The sequence below is a fragment of the Labeo rohita genome, chromosome 7 (genome assembly GCF_022985175.1).
Source record: "Labeo rohita strain BAU-BD-2019 chromosome 7, IGBB_LRoh.1.0, whole genome shotgun sequence".
In the NCBI taxonomy this organism is placed as follows: Eukaryota; Metazoa; Chordata; class Actinopteri; order Cypriniformes; family Cyprinidae; genus Labeo; species Labeo rohita.
In genome coordinates this window covers 6,052,761-6,069,384 of record NC_066875.1, presented here as the reverse complement: position 1 = coordinate 6,069,384, position 16,624 = coordinate 6,052,761, and the positions used below count along the sequence as shown (strand labels likewise).

Below are 16,624 nucleotides of genomic sequence, written 5' to 3'. Positions count from 1 at the left end.
TTTGGGGTAAACACAGCACAAAGATGTCCCTTTGAGGGTACTGAACCAGTGACAAGCTGCTATATTCCTAAATTTACAATTTTTGCACATATTATCTGAGAGTGTACATTATACTTATAGAGTATAATCCACATGGCTTACCCATTGCTAGGCTCAAATCTGAGCTCAAACTTCTGGTCAAATTAAGGCTTGAACACCTTTTCCTCTAATGCCACTCATGTACTTACTGGGCAGTTTTCAGGCCTGGGGTACCACCATATATAGGCCTACCTCAATCATATCTCCCACCCACCAACTGCCTCTCCGTACAGTCTAGCATGGACCATCTCCTGAGCTTAACTCCGTAAAATTCAATGCTTTACAAGGCGCCTTCCTTCTAAATCTTTAATGGTGGGGGGTTGAGTTGGTCCAATTAGGAGTTGTAGTCTTCAGGGTCTGAAGACTGGAGGGGTGAGGGTAGGCAAGAGCTTCTTCCATGGACACAGGATGTGAGGAGAGGGGGAATAGTCATCAATTAGCGCCAATGAATCTTAACCTCACTAATGACTGCTGGGTCCATGTCTAGCGGTCTGCTGGTGTCTGCTGGGATGGCGGGGGGTACAGTCTTCATGTACGTCTCTGGACGTCACAGACTGGCCTGAGGCGATATGCTAAGCCCTCCCCCATATCACACACACTTACTCATTTACCCCCTGTCATCACAGCAATTGAGGGATCCAAGCTGCATTGAGATTCAATGCATGTCCATTCCACGCCACAACCATCCCCATAAGAAACATTATTTCATTTAATATATTATGCATTCAGCTTGAAAAAAAGTCTGTGAGGCAGTGTGGCATGTGTTAATGTGTGTGTGGGAGAGAAACTGAATTTCCATCTTAGGTCAAGTGCTTTGGTAACCATGTGGCTACACCATGTTTAGTGGGTGCAGCTTATTACAGTAGGTTTCTGATTGGTCAATACAGCATTCCAACTGTGTTAAAATACATGATATAGTAACAGCAAACCAATCTTATTGTTGCATAGAAATGTTCTGTTATATCAGAGACTATAGTTTTTAGTCAAAGCATGCAACTTAACAAATTTGCTTTGTAAAATCAAAAATAAAGTGAGCTTAAAAAAAAGTGTCAGAATATTAAAAGAACTTTTTCTGATTATATTGCATATTGTATAACGTGCACAATATTGCATTTTCTGCATTTCATGTATTGTTTAAACTATAACGATAGAGCCTTCTTAAGCCAAAATATATGTATTTGTTCTTCAAGACCCATTAAACTATTTTTGTCAAGGTAATATACAGTACACACTTAAGATAAAATTGTATGAAAATCACTGTATACAATAAAACATCTCACAGAGAGCTTACACAACTTTTGTCACAGTTATTCTGCTAGCGGTTTGGTAATTTGTTATCTAATGCGATGAAATTTGTTTACTAAATGCAACTTAAATGGGATTAACGTTTTGGAACCACTTCCTCTATGATTTATATAGTGAACTCCAACATATCCAGTTCCCAAACAGTTGGATGAGCATGTGCGAATGAGTGTGAGTTTGCGCTTGCATGCCTACTGGTTTTCCCGCAGCAGTCTGGGCCCGGAGACAGCTTTGCTCCAGATGTCAGCTGAACAATTTTTGTTTGTTCATGTGTCCTGCTTTATGAACCCTTCCTCAGAGAGGGTTCCCGCTTTCCACCCGACTCTTCAAGTGGCTCAATTAGAACACAAGACAGCCCTTGTCTTCGCCAAACTGGAATCAATTTAGAAAAGCAACCATTTCACCTCAGATTAAGCCATTCAGTGTCTGTTCTGTGGCACGCTGACCTTTGCTAGGCTCTAGTCTTGTTCTGTGGGGACCGGTTGGCCAGATGATGCGCTTCCCTAATTAAAGGCCTTGACGTCAAACTCCCAGAACTGCTGGAGTGACTTATATTTGAACCCCTAGCCACAGGTCAGTAGAAGTCTTTCAGGAATCGCGCTGCCGTTTCGTCTGCCCAACTCTTTTTCTCTCGCTGTCTTGTTCCTTGTAAATTCCAATGATTATCTTGTGCTCCTATTAACCTATTTCTCTCATACACAAGCACCCACACACTGCACTTTAGTTTGAATTTTGGACACCAGCCACATACGGCCAGTTGGCACCAAGCGTTATCTGCTGGAGGCTTCGAATGCAGTTAAGCCACATCAGGCATTGGCTTCCTTTGACTCCCTCTTCAGACAGGCCACGGAGGCCAGAACACTAACAAACAAACACTTTTACTGATCACTGGTGGCAAGATCAGACCTGTAAGACTGCCTCCCGCAGAGAGAGCGAGAAGAAAGACAGGCAGCGACTCCACACAGCGCCTTGTAGCCTCGGACAGTAGCCTGGACACAGCTAATAGACAGGGCGACCGGTGAAGAGGCACCTCTACATGTTCAACTGAATCCTCTGGCCTTTTATACACACTTGTTTGGTTGCGCTAGGAATGCGCTCCGCCTGACCCCAGGGCACTCATCCAATCAGCTCGCTATCTCCTGAAAGGGCCTCCATAATAGTGACATTTTTCCACCTCGTCAATAAGTGGTGAAAGCCACCCTCCACCCGCTACTTGACCATTTAACTTCTTCGTGAAAAGGCCCTTTCTTTCTTCCTCCCTCTATTTCTCGCTGAAATCAATAAAAGTGGAGCGAGGAATAAGGCTGATCCAGAACTCACATTAAGCAGAGCGAGAGAGAAAGAGAACGAGAAAAATAGACCAAGGGACAGAGCTGTGGCTTCCATAGGCCTCTATACAGCACAGTCCACAAAAGCATACTATCACCAACACTTACTTACTATTCAGAACACCCTGAGGACACATTTACACCCACAAACACACACTAATGCACTGATTTATGACTCATACAATACATATAGATACACATACTATACATATGTATGCCTATATATGCAATTCTCCTGGACTGCAATGACATTAAATGGACAGAAAAATGAGACTCTCATTTTAAGCAAATCTCCAACTTCTTAGATGTTTCTTTGGAGACAAAGACTTGAGTAGTCTATAATCCACTCTCATGAGAAGGTAACCTCAACCTAAACTTAAATTTACATTTACACATTTAGCAGACGCTTTTATCCAAAGTAACTTACAAAAGAGGACAATGGAAGCAATCAAAATCAACAAAAGATCAATAACATGCAAGTGCTATGACAATTCTCGCCTAATGCAGTACAAGGGGTTTTTAGAATTATATAATAAATAAAAAGAAAACAGACAGAATAGAAAAAGCAAGCTATTGTTAGAGGCCTAACAAAAAGAACAGAAAAGCTAGTGTTAATTATTATAGTTTTTTAAGAAAACAAGTAGTAAGTAAATGAATAGAGTATTAGTCTAAAAGGGCAAGTTTTTAATTTTATTTTTTAAGAACAGAATTAGAATAGCGAGTGCTAGAGTTAGAGTGTCAAATAGACTTAACCATAAAGCCCAACCCTTAAACCTAACCATAACTGAACAATAAACAAGTTTTACAGCATTTATTAATCTAGGTTATTGCTAATTCCTAAATACACTGTTGTTCATAGTCAATTCATGTTCGTTCATAATACATCAACTAATTTGTAATAACCTTTAAAAATGTATATGTAAAATTAAATTAAGCATGACTAAGAAATGCTAGTTCATGAAACCTAATGCATTGTTGTAATGCCTTTTTGTAAAATATTAAACCTGACTGGGTCCCAGTTTATATTAGGTGGCCTTAACTACTCTGTACTTACATCAAATAATAAGTACAAAGTGCTTATTGTCTGCATATTGTATTGCAAAACACTTGCTATTATTAAGGTTGGATACAGGTAAGGTTAGGAACAGGTTTGGTGGTATAGGTTTAAGGATGGGTTAAGGTGTAAGGGTTGGGACAACAGTGTAATTATAAATGTAATTACAGAAATTCATTACAGATGTAATTACATGCAGGTATTTTTAAAAATGTAAGTACAATGTAAAACATGTAGGCACACAATAAGTGCATTGTACCAAATGATTAATTTAAATGCAAGTACATAGTAGTTAAGGCCTCCTTATATAGACTGGGAGCCATGACTGTAATAGTAAAACCTAAAAACGTGTTTTCATCTACCAAATTGCATAATATAATACAATTTTGTCATCCTGTATCAATAATAAATGAGTTGTCATGTAAATATACCCATAACCCACTACGTATTATCCTCCTCCAGTAGTTCTCAACGAGGTCACAACCCAAAATTTGGTTGCAGGTCTATACTGATTACATCACAGACTTCAGGGGAGAAAAAAAGGTGAAACAAGCCATGTAATCATGCATAATAATAGCAAAATCAAAATAAATACTTGAACAGAACACATCTGAGAACTCCATTAAGCTTCCTGAGATGTAGCAGCAACCTCTGAGTAATAAAATTGTCCTCTGACAGAGGAAAAAAAAAAACAAGAGAGGGGAAGGAAGATATGAGGAGAAAGAATGAGAGTGAGAAAGATAAAAAGAGAGGAATCCACAACTCTGAATCATTAAAGAGATATCTACAAACAGACAATGCTCTTGTTTGAGTTTCCTTCATTTTGCCGCTAATGATATACACATGGCCATCACTCATTTGCCAGCTGTGTTCACACCTCATCACTTGTGCACAGTGATTGACAATAATGGCGGTAGAGTGAGAACAAAATGTCTCCCAAGGAGGGAGGGAAGTAGAGGAGAGATAAGCGTGATAGGTTTCGTGAGCGCACATGGATGCTACGATGAGCATGGCGCTTTGTTTGGTTCCACTGGCTGAGCTGAAATTGATTTCTGTGTGAGGCACGCACACCCCGAGCCCCTCTGCATTCTGATGGAATAAATAAAACACCCTCTTATGCACCGTGAGGAGGGGAGGGGGCATATGAAAGAATAAATGGGAGAGAACAGAAGCTAAAGGAAAATAATGAAGAGAAAAGAAGCAACAGAACAACGAAAAGGAGTGAGAGGATAAGGGACTGAGACATTACAGAGATAAAGATGGAGAACAAAAAACTGCAGTGAGGGATAAACATCGAGGGCCTTCTAGTCCAGCCTAGCACTGTTGCTCTCATCAGTGGCAAGCCAAGAATGGAAACCAAGCATAGTTAGCATAGCCAACTAAGGGAAAAGAAACCCATATCCTTTGTTGCTGGTGTCAAATGCTGTGTGGCCAATCAAACTTTATGGTCATGCAAAAATTGCACAATTTTGCAAAAAGTCATCTCCCACTTAGTTTCTCCCAAAATATCAAAGATACCTTAGACCTTGAAAGTAAGTGTTCCTGTTTTGCTAGTTTTCATATTCTTAGGCAGTTTATGCTAATACATTTCAGCAGGGTTAGTATTTCAGAGCAGACGTGATGCTGAGACCATCTATGCTCCAATTAGTTGGGGAGATAAGTAGCTTTTATGGTTAATTAAAAACACCACCTTAATTAAACACTCCACTTGGTGGCTTGACCTGTGTGACTTTGCCCTAGGCTATCAAATATAGTGTTTTAAGGCAAGTGCCAGAGAAGCAGCGGTGGGATCACTAAACACTAGGATTTGGGGGATATCACGGATACGCTGTGGTTGTTTATCAGTCTCATATCAAATATATTTACATTATTTATTAATGATTCTCTTTATCAAAACTTTACAGACACCGGTAAGTGCCATATGGTGTGTGGCAATACCAAAACAACAGTAGTGACCACATCAGTAGTGGCATATATAAATGTTTAAACAATATATTACATGGTTAAAAGTGAATCATTGTGCACAGCCATAGAAAACAAAACACTCACTGATCTAGTTCTCTGATCTAGGCTTCAATCAGAATGAAAGCTGCAGACCCGATGCTACGTTATTAAACTCACTTATTCCATTTATATTGGTGGGTTGGGCATATTTTAGCACAGCTGTTATGCAGAATCTTTACACAGAATTTGGCAACAAGCCACCTCAACTTGTTAAAGATTTGCATCTACAGCAAACAATTGAATTGCACTGAGAATCTTTTTGGAATAAGATTGTGACATGAAATGAAAACACGCAGTGCCTAGAGACCAACTCCCACTTAATACACCACATGGAATGGTTGTATTAAGTGTCTGAAAATCTTTATAGCAATAACCTAAGGTACGTGGAAGCTGGAGCTAATTTTCAAGAATTAGCAGAGGCTGATGCAACAGTTTAATTGTTCTTGGTATCTTTCTATCATCTTTGTGAGGGCTGCAGATTAGATTTATTCCTCAAACACTGATGAATGACTGATGAATGCTAATGATCCTTTACTGTCAGGACTACGGGGATGTCAAGGACGAGTCCTTCTCCATCATGACTGGAGCTCTAGATGAAAAGATTAGCAGTGAGCTAGGTTTGCTGTGGTTAGCATCTCTAAGCACGAAGTGGGAAAAGTGTCTGCAGCACCATTCAGAAAACTAAGATCCCAGCATATGCGCTCAGGGACAAGGGCAGCACTCAGCATGTGTTTTAGTCTGAGATCTCCCAGCACAAGCTCACACAGGAACAGGGGGATCTGTGGGGACATGTTGTTTGATAATGCTGATATAGTGGGAGTAGGGTCCCAGGAGCCACACAGAGAGCCGGTGAAATGGAGAAGGGTCCAGAGGGTATTCCATGCCAAAGGGAACCTGCAAAGCAGGTGGGCCGGGAGTACACGTGTCCTCGTGTAGCAGGAAGCGAGCGAGGGGAGGAGGGACGACATGACATGACATAGACTCGTTAAGAGCCTGGCACTGCCTGCCGCCTGCTAATTTATGCAAATGAAGGTTACTGACTCCTGGGAGGTGGGATGTCGGGGGGTGGGTGCTGTCACAGTTTGGCTGGCAGCCAACGGTGTGCAGTAAAAACGGTGCCGCCACGGTGTTGGCGACGGCAGCAGCTTACGGATCTGGAAAGTTCGGCAGAGCACCGCAGGAGCGGAAGCGGGGAGCACCGTGCCAGAGCAACGTTCTCCGTTAGCTGCCTGGCAAGGCGGGCAGAGAAGCGACCAATCAGGGGCACGCTGCCTCCTCTACCCTGGCCGAATGGCATCGCCCTCACGGCCCTCCCCTCGCTCGCGCTCCTCCTCTCCACCCCGTCGCTCCGGTTGCCCGGGATGATTTTATAAACATTTTGCCAGCCGATCAATAGCCGTATTGATCAGGCATTGTGAGAGTGATCCGTCTAAAACCCCCAGCAGCCTGCAGCTCTAAGAGAGGGAGGAGCGAGGGAAAGAGAGAGAGAGAGGCTGCAGAGAGGACGAGGAAAGGGAAAGAGAGAGAGGAAAGGAGAGAGAGGCTGCAGCCACAGAAGAGAGAGGTAGAGGGGAGAGAAGGGGAGATCTCACAGAGAGGCAGAAGGAGGCAGTGCTGAAGGTAAAGCAGTGTGGTGTGGACGTAGAGAAGTGAGCAGGAGCAGCCATTGGGACTGCGTTAACATGCATTCTAATCGCTTTCTCGTTAAGCCGCGGAAGGGAGGGGTGACTAATGAGTCTCGCCGTAAGTATACAAAATAATTTACGGAGAGAGAGAGGGAGTGGGCGAGAGAGGTAACGTATGAACGAAAACAGGCGCAGGTTTGGCCTGGTGAGTAAATGAGCGTATGTGTGCGCGGGGGGAGGCGGAGGTGTGTAATCGCTGTGGGAGATGGTACGCGATTAATTCTGATTGCTTTGTAAATTTAATTATCATTTATTCTCTCTAGGAAAGAAAAAACGCCTCTGGTTGACGGGGATGGAGTCGCGTACCATAAAATTTTACCTGCGAACGACTATACCCGATGACTTCTCGTTCATAAGGAGGCCTGCTAAATACGCCGCTGATCACTTCCGAAGGGAATTCATAATGAGAAAACATCATACCGAGAGCAGGTCCAATGCATTGAATTAGCCTTGAGGATAATTCCGGGCCACTTTGAGGATTTTGGTGCATGATCTTTTCGTAAACCCCAACTGCGCACCAATGGATCACGGTGGAACGTTCCAAAATGGGATATTAATCATTGGACGTGTATCAGCTGGAGTACACTTACAATGTTCTACTGACTTCCACTTTTTGGACAAAAGTCTGGATAATAAACAGAAGAAGAGCTTGCTAGTCCTACAATGGAGAACAATGGATGAGGCGAGGGCTGTTTAGAAAATCAGGCCTGTCCTGCCACTCAGTCACATGACACACCAGGGGGGATCAGACACAAGAGCCCAAGGGAGGCCTGTATTGATCCAGACCAAAGTGTATTTCGGCAGCACCGTGGTTTGTGCTCAACTGATGTGCTCAGGGCTGATTGAGGATCAGGCCTGGTCTGCAGGCCATAATGAAGAGAATTGATGCAGGATGTCAGACCACTGATCACCTATCAGCCCTACAATCTAAAACCGAGAGAACGAAGCCCTGTCTTCTATTTCTGTTGAACACCTTTGTGTAATGGAAATGTACACTTTAACACACACATTCAAGGCGTACACCTCTGGCATGACATAAGTAGCTAGCTGGTTGCTAACTAGCATCAGAAATATGGATCTAAAAGAGACACAATGATATAAAAGGCCTATATTACGGAGTGGGAGGCAACAATGGATTGTGATCAAAACTTTGTTCACCCAAACCTTGTCAATACTTGATTACTGATTACTCAAGTTGTTCTAAACCCATATGATGGGTTATCTAGTAGAGGGTCTAAGCCATTTTTCTCCAGTCAAAAAAAGTGAACCGCCACCATGGTTAGCCAATTTACTTTTATTGTATGGAAAAAAGCAACTTGGACATTTTGCTAAATGTCTCCTTTTGTGTTCTGTGCACACAAAAAGAAGTCATACAGATTTGGAATGACATGAGGGTGACTTTTCATTTTTGGTTGAACTATCCCTTTAAGTGGTTACACAGACACACCGCAGGTTATTAGTGTGATTATGTTACCCGTGCCTGATTCATTGCAGTAGGTGCTACATTAGGGAAACTGATGTGTGCTATGGCTTAAAATACCAAAAACCCTATTTTTATGCACGTAGACATTCATATCTTAAATTTAGACTCAATTCAGGCTGTGTTTATGATCCACATCCGACATCCGACATCTTTCAATGATGGGTGTGCTACAGCAAATAAAATATATTATTGTGCAATTGTTGGGTACACAGTATATTTTTAGGGATGAAATATGTGTATATTTTTAGTTAGGAAAGAAAACAAATATTATATGCAAGCTCTATTTTTCATAAAAGATGACCTCATTCTATAATAAAAAACAAAAAAAAACAAATCTGCAAATCCTGTCCTTCTATTTTAGTAGCGCAAGACATGTATTTATTAAGAATGAGAGAAAAAAGTAGAATTAATTGGTCAGGAAACCTTAACAAGTCAATAAATTATGGCAATTAGTAAAAACACAACGAAAACGGCTCCCTTGAGACTGTGATGCAGAAAGCCTTCAAAACGAAGGGATCATTAGCAATCTGTGCTAATGCCACAATCAGTAGAGGAAAAAAATCGGAGAGAATATAAAGGGAACGGGTTGCAAGAAACGAGGAAAAGGAGGAATAAGAAAAGATTTCACTTCCTTAGGCTAGTGTTGCAACAGACAAATATGTCAGTGGGCCACAATAGAGTATATGTGCACACCTGTGAGTGTAGGACTGTGTGTATCTGTGTGTGAGTGAAATGATCAATAAGAGCCTGTGGCAGTGTGTGTCTGCCAGTATGTTAGCACTACATTACGACTGGATTACAAGGAGATTCCGTTGCAATGTGCGTGCGTAAGTCCTGCTGAGGGAGCGTCGGCTTGGCCCTGAGACAGGCAGTCTGCAGTCCACCTGTGTGTGTGTTAAGCACATACCAGCTGCAACAGTTCAGACTCATGTGTTTGCTACTCATCGCAGCATTTCTGGCTGTGAGCGATAGGCTAATCTTATCTAAACACTGCGGTAAAGACCTCAGAGGCCACTGTAAGTTTGAATGCGAGTGTGTTTTTCTGATTCCCTGTCATTTCTGTAGTAGAACAGAGCGTGATTGGATCTCTAGTCCCGATTTGACACGTGAAGTTGTGATGTGACGCTGTCACTCATGTCCTGTGTGTGGTCTAAGCGGGTGTAAAGACTCATGTTAGCCTCATTCACTCAGGTGCTGCTGGGAAATCTGCGCGAGAGCGGGCGTACGTACCGGCAGGCCACCGGAGATCCAGCAGTGTGCACCGTTCAAACGCCGTCTCCCGTCACAGAGAGGATCCAAACCTAGAACACAGACACACAGACATACAGAAATACAAAGAAAGACATGTGAGACATAAAAGAAACAGATGCATTGGGACAGTATTAGAAATTTTCAGGGATGTGAGTGACAGAGCTTCTCGGAAGTGCAAGTTTGTGCTTTCACATATTCGGCACAGCCGATGCGCTCGGGCCTGGTCTAATTGTGCTATTACTAATTCATGTTTATTAATGCAGCGATGTGTGAAGGTGGCAGGGACAGATTACTGCTGTTGCCGCGGTGCATGTTTGCATGCGCAGAATCAGCTTGGGAATCATGGGAACTCTCTCGCACATGCATGAACAGCTTGACTGCTAACTGTTGATGCCAGGTTGCATGTGTTTCTCAGAGCTGCTGGCATAGATCATTGGAGGGTTGGAGGAGGGGCCGTTGATGGCCCCGTGCCAAGGCCCTCTATTCCCAGAGCCTCTCGTCCCCTTGTGCCCTTGGGCATCTGTTGTAGAGTTATTGTTTTCACTGGCACGCAATTAGCAACACTACACATTTATTTAGCCCTGCTCTAATGCTCCATAATTAGCTTCAGGCCCCAAACAAGCACCGCCTTTCCTGCTCTCCCCTCCAAGGCGGTCGCAGTCTGTCGTGATTCAGCACAAGCGAGGGAACGCGGGACAGAAAAGTGGAAGAAAGCGCGAGAAAGAGAATTACTAGAGTTGCTAGCAGGGCCAGCTTGTGTGTTGGCTCAGCATTTCTTAAGAGCTCTTTAGGGGCCTGTTGGCTGAGCAGTGTGTGCGTACAGGGAGGAAAGGGCAAACACAGAGCGGTTACACTTTTATAGAATGCTTTGTGGAAAAACACCCCTGACACACACCTCAGCACTGCAGCCCTGTTTGTCATAGGGCCCAAGGGGCCGTACCGGCCTCTCACATGACTGTGAGCAATGACCTTCCAGGGCAGCAGTTTAAGAGAGTACCTCTACTGTGCTGCTCTCTGGGAAATGAAGTTTCACGCCAGCACAGATATGGACTGAAATGTAGATGAGAACATGGAGCAGGGAGAAATGTCAAACACATAAATACAGTTCTCATATGAAGAGTGCCACTTGAGAGGAACTGCTATTAGATTTAGTTAAGATTTCCATTCTGTTTTATGATTAAAGCAACCAGCAAGTGACGTCAGTTTTTGCAATTTGTCATGAAATGTTGTCAAGCAAATGCCATTAAGATTTTTTGCCAATAATATCCATTCGATTTTTCCTAGACACTCCATTCAATTTTGCACAAAATTAACTAATAACTGGCATTAGATTTTATGATTTGCTATGAAATGTTTTCACTAATTGCCATTGCTTTTTGACAGAAACTGCCATTAGATTTTACCAATAATTTGCATTAGAGCTGCCATTGGAGTTTATCAAGAATTGCCTATAATTGCCATTCTTTTTTTTTTTTTCTTTCTTTTTTCCCCCATTTGATTTCACACATAATTGCCATTGGATTTTTGCCATTAATATCCATTAGATTTCTCCTAGAAGTTCCATTCAATTTTCCAATAAGATTAACCAAAAAATGGCACTAGATTTTATGATTTGCTATTAAATGTTTTCATCAATTGCCATTGCTTTTTGACAGAACTTTCTATTGCCATTGGATTTTGTCAAGAATTGCCAATAACTGCCATCCTTTTTGTTTGTTTGTTTTTGCCATTAATTCCATTTGATTTCGCACATAATTGCCATTGGATTTTTGCCGTTAATATTCATTAGATTTCCCCTAGAAGTTCTATTCAGTTTTGCAATTAGATTAACCAAAAACTGGCATTAGATTTTATGATTTGCTATTAAATGTTTTCATCAATTGCCATTGCTTTTTGACAGAAATTGCCATTAGATTTGACCAATAATTTGCATTAGAGCTGCCATTGAATTTTGTCAAGAATTACCAATAATTACCATTCTTTTTTCCTTTTTTTGACATTAATTCCATTTGATTTCACGCATAATTGCCACTGGATTTTTGCCATTAACATCCATTAGCTTTCTGATTTCCATTCAGTTTTGCAACAAGATTAGCCAAAAACTGGCATTAGATTGTATAATTTGTTATGAAATGTTTTTACTTATTGTCATTGCTTTTTGACAGAAACTTCCATTAGCAGAAAATTCCATTTGCATTACAGCTGCTATTGGATTTGGCAAGATTTTTTATTTATTTATTTATTTATTTTTAATTAATTCCATTAGATGTCACACATTAATGGCATTTGTTTTTGCCATATCCATTACATTTCTTCTAGAATTTCCATTCAGTTTTGCAATAAGATTAACCAATACCTGGCATGAGAAATTCACAATTGGTCATGAAATGTTTCCCACAAATTGCCATTGCTTTTTGGACAGAAACTGGCACGAGACTGTACTAATGATTTGCATTAAAGTTGCTATTGGATTTTGTCAAGAAATAATTGCCACTCATTTTTGCGCCATTAATATTCCCTGGAATTTCCATTCAGTTTTGCTATATTTGATATAATGTTATATTTTAGTACTTGTCATGATTTCTTTTTTTTTTTATCTATTTATTTTAATTAATTTATTTATTTATTTATTTGCCAAGAATTGAGCATATCTGAGCATTAGATATTGCATTAATCATTATAATGATAATATTATAATGATAATTACATAATAATCATTATTATTTTAATTACACTTAACACACACATTTTACCAATAACACCCCTCAGATTTCACAAGGAATTTAGTTTTATTATCAGATTAAGCAATACCTGATGTTAGACTTAAGTAGACAAAGTTTTCTTGACTAATTGCAATAGCTCTCTGCCAGAAATTGTCACTGGATGTTACCAATCATTAGCATTAGATTTTGCCAACAATAGTTATTTTGACAGCAATTGAAAACAGATCGCATTATTAATTAGAATTTTTCTTTGATTTTAAGCAATAATTCTTACATTTTGGCAAAAAATTGCAATATTGTTATAAATTCCAGTAGATTTTACACAAATCATAATGACATTTTTGGCAACAATATCCATTAAAGCCAAGAATTATATTACTATTTCATTGAGATCTTTATCTGCCATCTTTAGCAGTATGTATACTATAGGTAATATTTATATTATAGTTTGCTTATTTGAAAAACAAAACAAAACAAAACAAAAACAGGTCAACGCATTTTTTTTTTTTTTTTGGGTGTATATTTGAACTACTGAAATACTGTGTACATAATAATGCATGGAAAGATCTTATGTACCTCAATCGTCCAGAGTGAAGCTGACGGCTCATGTTTGTATATGTATATTGTTTATGGAAACAAAGGTCAAAACCAAGTTCAAGTCAATGTGCATATTGCATACATATTCATGCGCCGGCTATATCAATCTATTTCAGCTGAGGCTAGTGGGAGGAGCCCGCTGATGAGGTCAAAAGGGACACAGACGCATGAATATCAGAGGCGCACATGCACAGCTGCATCGTATCTGGATGCGCTCATTACAGAATAAGTAAATAAAACCAAAGGTTGACATACAATTCCAAAATGCTGGTCGTAAAACTGAATTTATAATGTTGTCATATGAAATTCATTCAAAGCAGAAGCTATTTTCTCAGCCGCCATTCTGAAAAGACAATACTCAACGGAATCGAATTAAAGCATCGCATTTATGAAAAGGGAAAGGTCCGTGTGCCCAGAAATCACATCCAGCAAAACTGACCTCTGACCTATTTCATTTTAGCATGACCGCCATTATCCAGCAGAAAATTAGAAACGTCCTGCTATTGTCTGGTCCCGCGGTGGGGGCGTGGTTATGAAAAGATAAACGCAGCGTCTACAAAAGAGCAGCAACTGGACAGATTTAAGAATCTTAAAGAGAAAGACTACAAGCTACCTGACTGAGGTATTGGTTTGATGAGCATTTCATGCGTACGAGGAATAGCTATGCGATTTTGCAAAAAACATTGGACGTGTGTGTCCTCATGATTCCGTTTGTGTTTCTATGATTTATCCCACATTTGAAACCAAAAATAAAGAGGATGAATCATCCAAATTTGAGACATTCAAGTGCCAAGGAGGAAGGGAGAAAAGGGGATGTCTCTGGTCTCCATGGGCAACCAGGGTTATGCTGTCTTTTCTTGTAAACATGAGGAGAATAAGGACAAAGCGTCTGTTGGTAACAAAGCCATTACATGTCAGTGAGTGAAGAGGTGACATGGCTGCACGCAGCTTCTCTGCATGGAAGCGTCCGGATCGCTCGCACATTCACCCATAAATATGCAGACGGATGTAATGTCCCTCTCTTCAATATAGATCGACAATAAAAACATTACTGCACCAGTGCACACGTTCAAAATCTGAATACATAAAAATAAAATGTACTTTTTGTGCTCTGAAACAGCGGGGTATCAGACTTCCCGTCTCACATATGTATCTCCCAAATATGTGAATATATTAGTCATATTTTGGGCTTTTCAAAAGGCGAATCGCTGTCCATTCTAATGCACATGTGCGAGATGCGAGGGGCACAGGACGCAGACGTTTTAAATGTTATATTTCCATGATTGCTTCTCGCTCCCCATTTCCTGTCTATTGTGTGGGTGCAAGAGGCATTGTGCGGAGCGTCTGTGCGTGCGCGGGGCGGGTCGGTTCAGAAAGGACATCCCCCTGGGAGCTCGGAGCAGCCCCATCTTTTATTAATCAGAGGCCCCTGCGCCACACTCCACGCTTATCACATTTAACAGCCTCAGATGGAGATGCGGCTCTGGGTGGGGTGCCTCCGCTCGAGCCGAGGAGGCCGTCTAGAACGCGTGTGCGCGGGATGGTGGGGGTTTGGGTGCGGACCCATCATGCACCTCCATCACCCAGCTATTGGGCCGAATCACAATACAGCAAATTACCTTCTGCTGACAAGAAAAAATGAGCAGGTCTTCAGTATGGGGGGAAAAAAGGGATTGTCAAGAAGAGGTGACACATTGATTGCTTAGTATGCGTATCCTGCGGGCCCGTGGTTCGCAGTCTTCCTCTTCTATATAAATGTAGAAGCAGGGGAACGGAGCAGGTGGAGGGAAGGAGAAATTGAAATGCCATGTTAGATTGGAGGGTCCGCTCTCAAACCGGGCGGCCTGACCAACAGACGCACAAACACAAAGGTCTCGCGCGTGCGGATGAAAAGGTAAAGTCCGTGTCGTGCACGCAACGCTCTAAGATGTCGTCCCGACACCCTTCCCTTCTTTTTTTTGCCTTGTTCGTCCTCTATCACCCCCCTCCCCTCGTCTCATGTATGTCGTAGCTCAGATGAATCAGTGTCAGCGGTGTTGAGAGCACTTACTGTCAACCCCAGCGCCCCGGGTCACGCCACTGATGGACACAAACTATAAAATATCACCCCCCTAGGGAGACATTGTTCAAACTCTTCCCCCACAGCCCTGAGGTGAAGAGCTCACTCTCTTTTTCACTTTCTCTCAGTCTGCGCATCTGGTTTTGGAACGTCTCGTGTGTTCATTCGCATGGCCGTGAAGCCAAAATCCAGTTTCTTTGGGACCAGGCTATTGAGATACAGCGGTGGAGCTCAAATCTGACAAATTGTCGGACTTCTTTGTGCCGCTCCACGCTGGAGCTTGGTTAAATGACACAACAGGAATCACAGATCTGAGACCTCTGACAGCTGAAGACTAGAAGACAAAAGCTGAAATCTTGATGTCCACTCCAGGTTTAAATAATGTAGCAGGGTGCATGCTGGGATTGCCATCAATCCCAGTCTCTGATGATGGCACTTATTTCAGCTGATAAGTGGAGTAGAAAGCGAGAGGGAGTCGAGGCAGACGGGAAAGGAGGGATGAAGGGAGGGGGAAAAGAGAGAGACGCCCCCCAAAACAACTCCTCTAGTCTATATGGGTCACTGGGCTTTGACTCTCCTTTTTGCATCCACAAGGTCAACAACTAAATCACTCCCTCTGCTGAAGTGTCCATGTGTCTATATGCATGTGTGAATAAATGTGTATAAGGGTCAATGGCATGACCCTCATTACTATTAATATTAGTTTGTCATTAAAAATGCAATTCAAATTGCATATTTTTGAGGGGCAAAGTAAAAAAATATCAGGGTGATATAACTGTCCTAATCATAATAAAAGTAAAAAAAGTTATAGTTTTTTTTTTTTTAAAGAAAGAAAACATTAAGTAATTGGCATAATCATTTAGTATGTCTTAAAAATGTTTATTAATATATATATTTTTTAAAGTATTGCATATATATATACACACACATATACATACATATATATATATATATATACACACACACATATATATATATATATATATATATATATATATATATAAATAAAATAAATCTCCCTGAGATCCCCATATAGATAGATAGATAGATAGATACAAAG

At 41.2% G+C, this 16,624-nt stretch overlaps 1 protein-coding gene across 1 annotated transcript in view; it reads right to left on the bottom strand.

Annotated features, from left to right (window-relative positions):
* zfhx3b (zinc finger homeobox 3b) overlaps positions 1 to 16,624 on the bottom strand; it is a 365,216-nt gene that overhangs the window by 181,906 nt on the left and 166,686 nt on the right. The window contains exon 3 of the mRNA XM_051115453.1: positions 10,165 to 10,235. The gene's annotated coding sequence lies outside the window, so the exon portion shown is untranslated. The remainder of the gene's footprint in view (positions 1 to 10,164; positions 10,236 to 16,624) is intronic.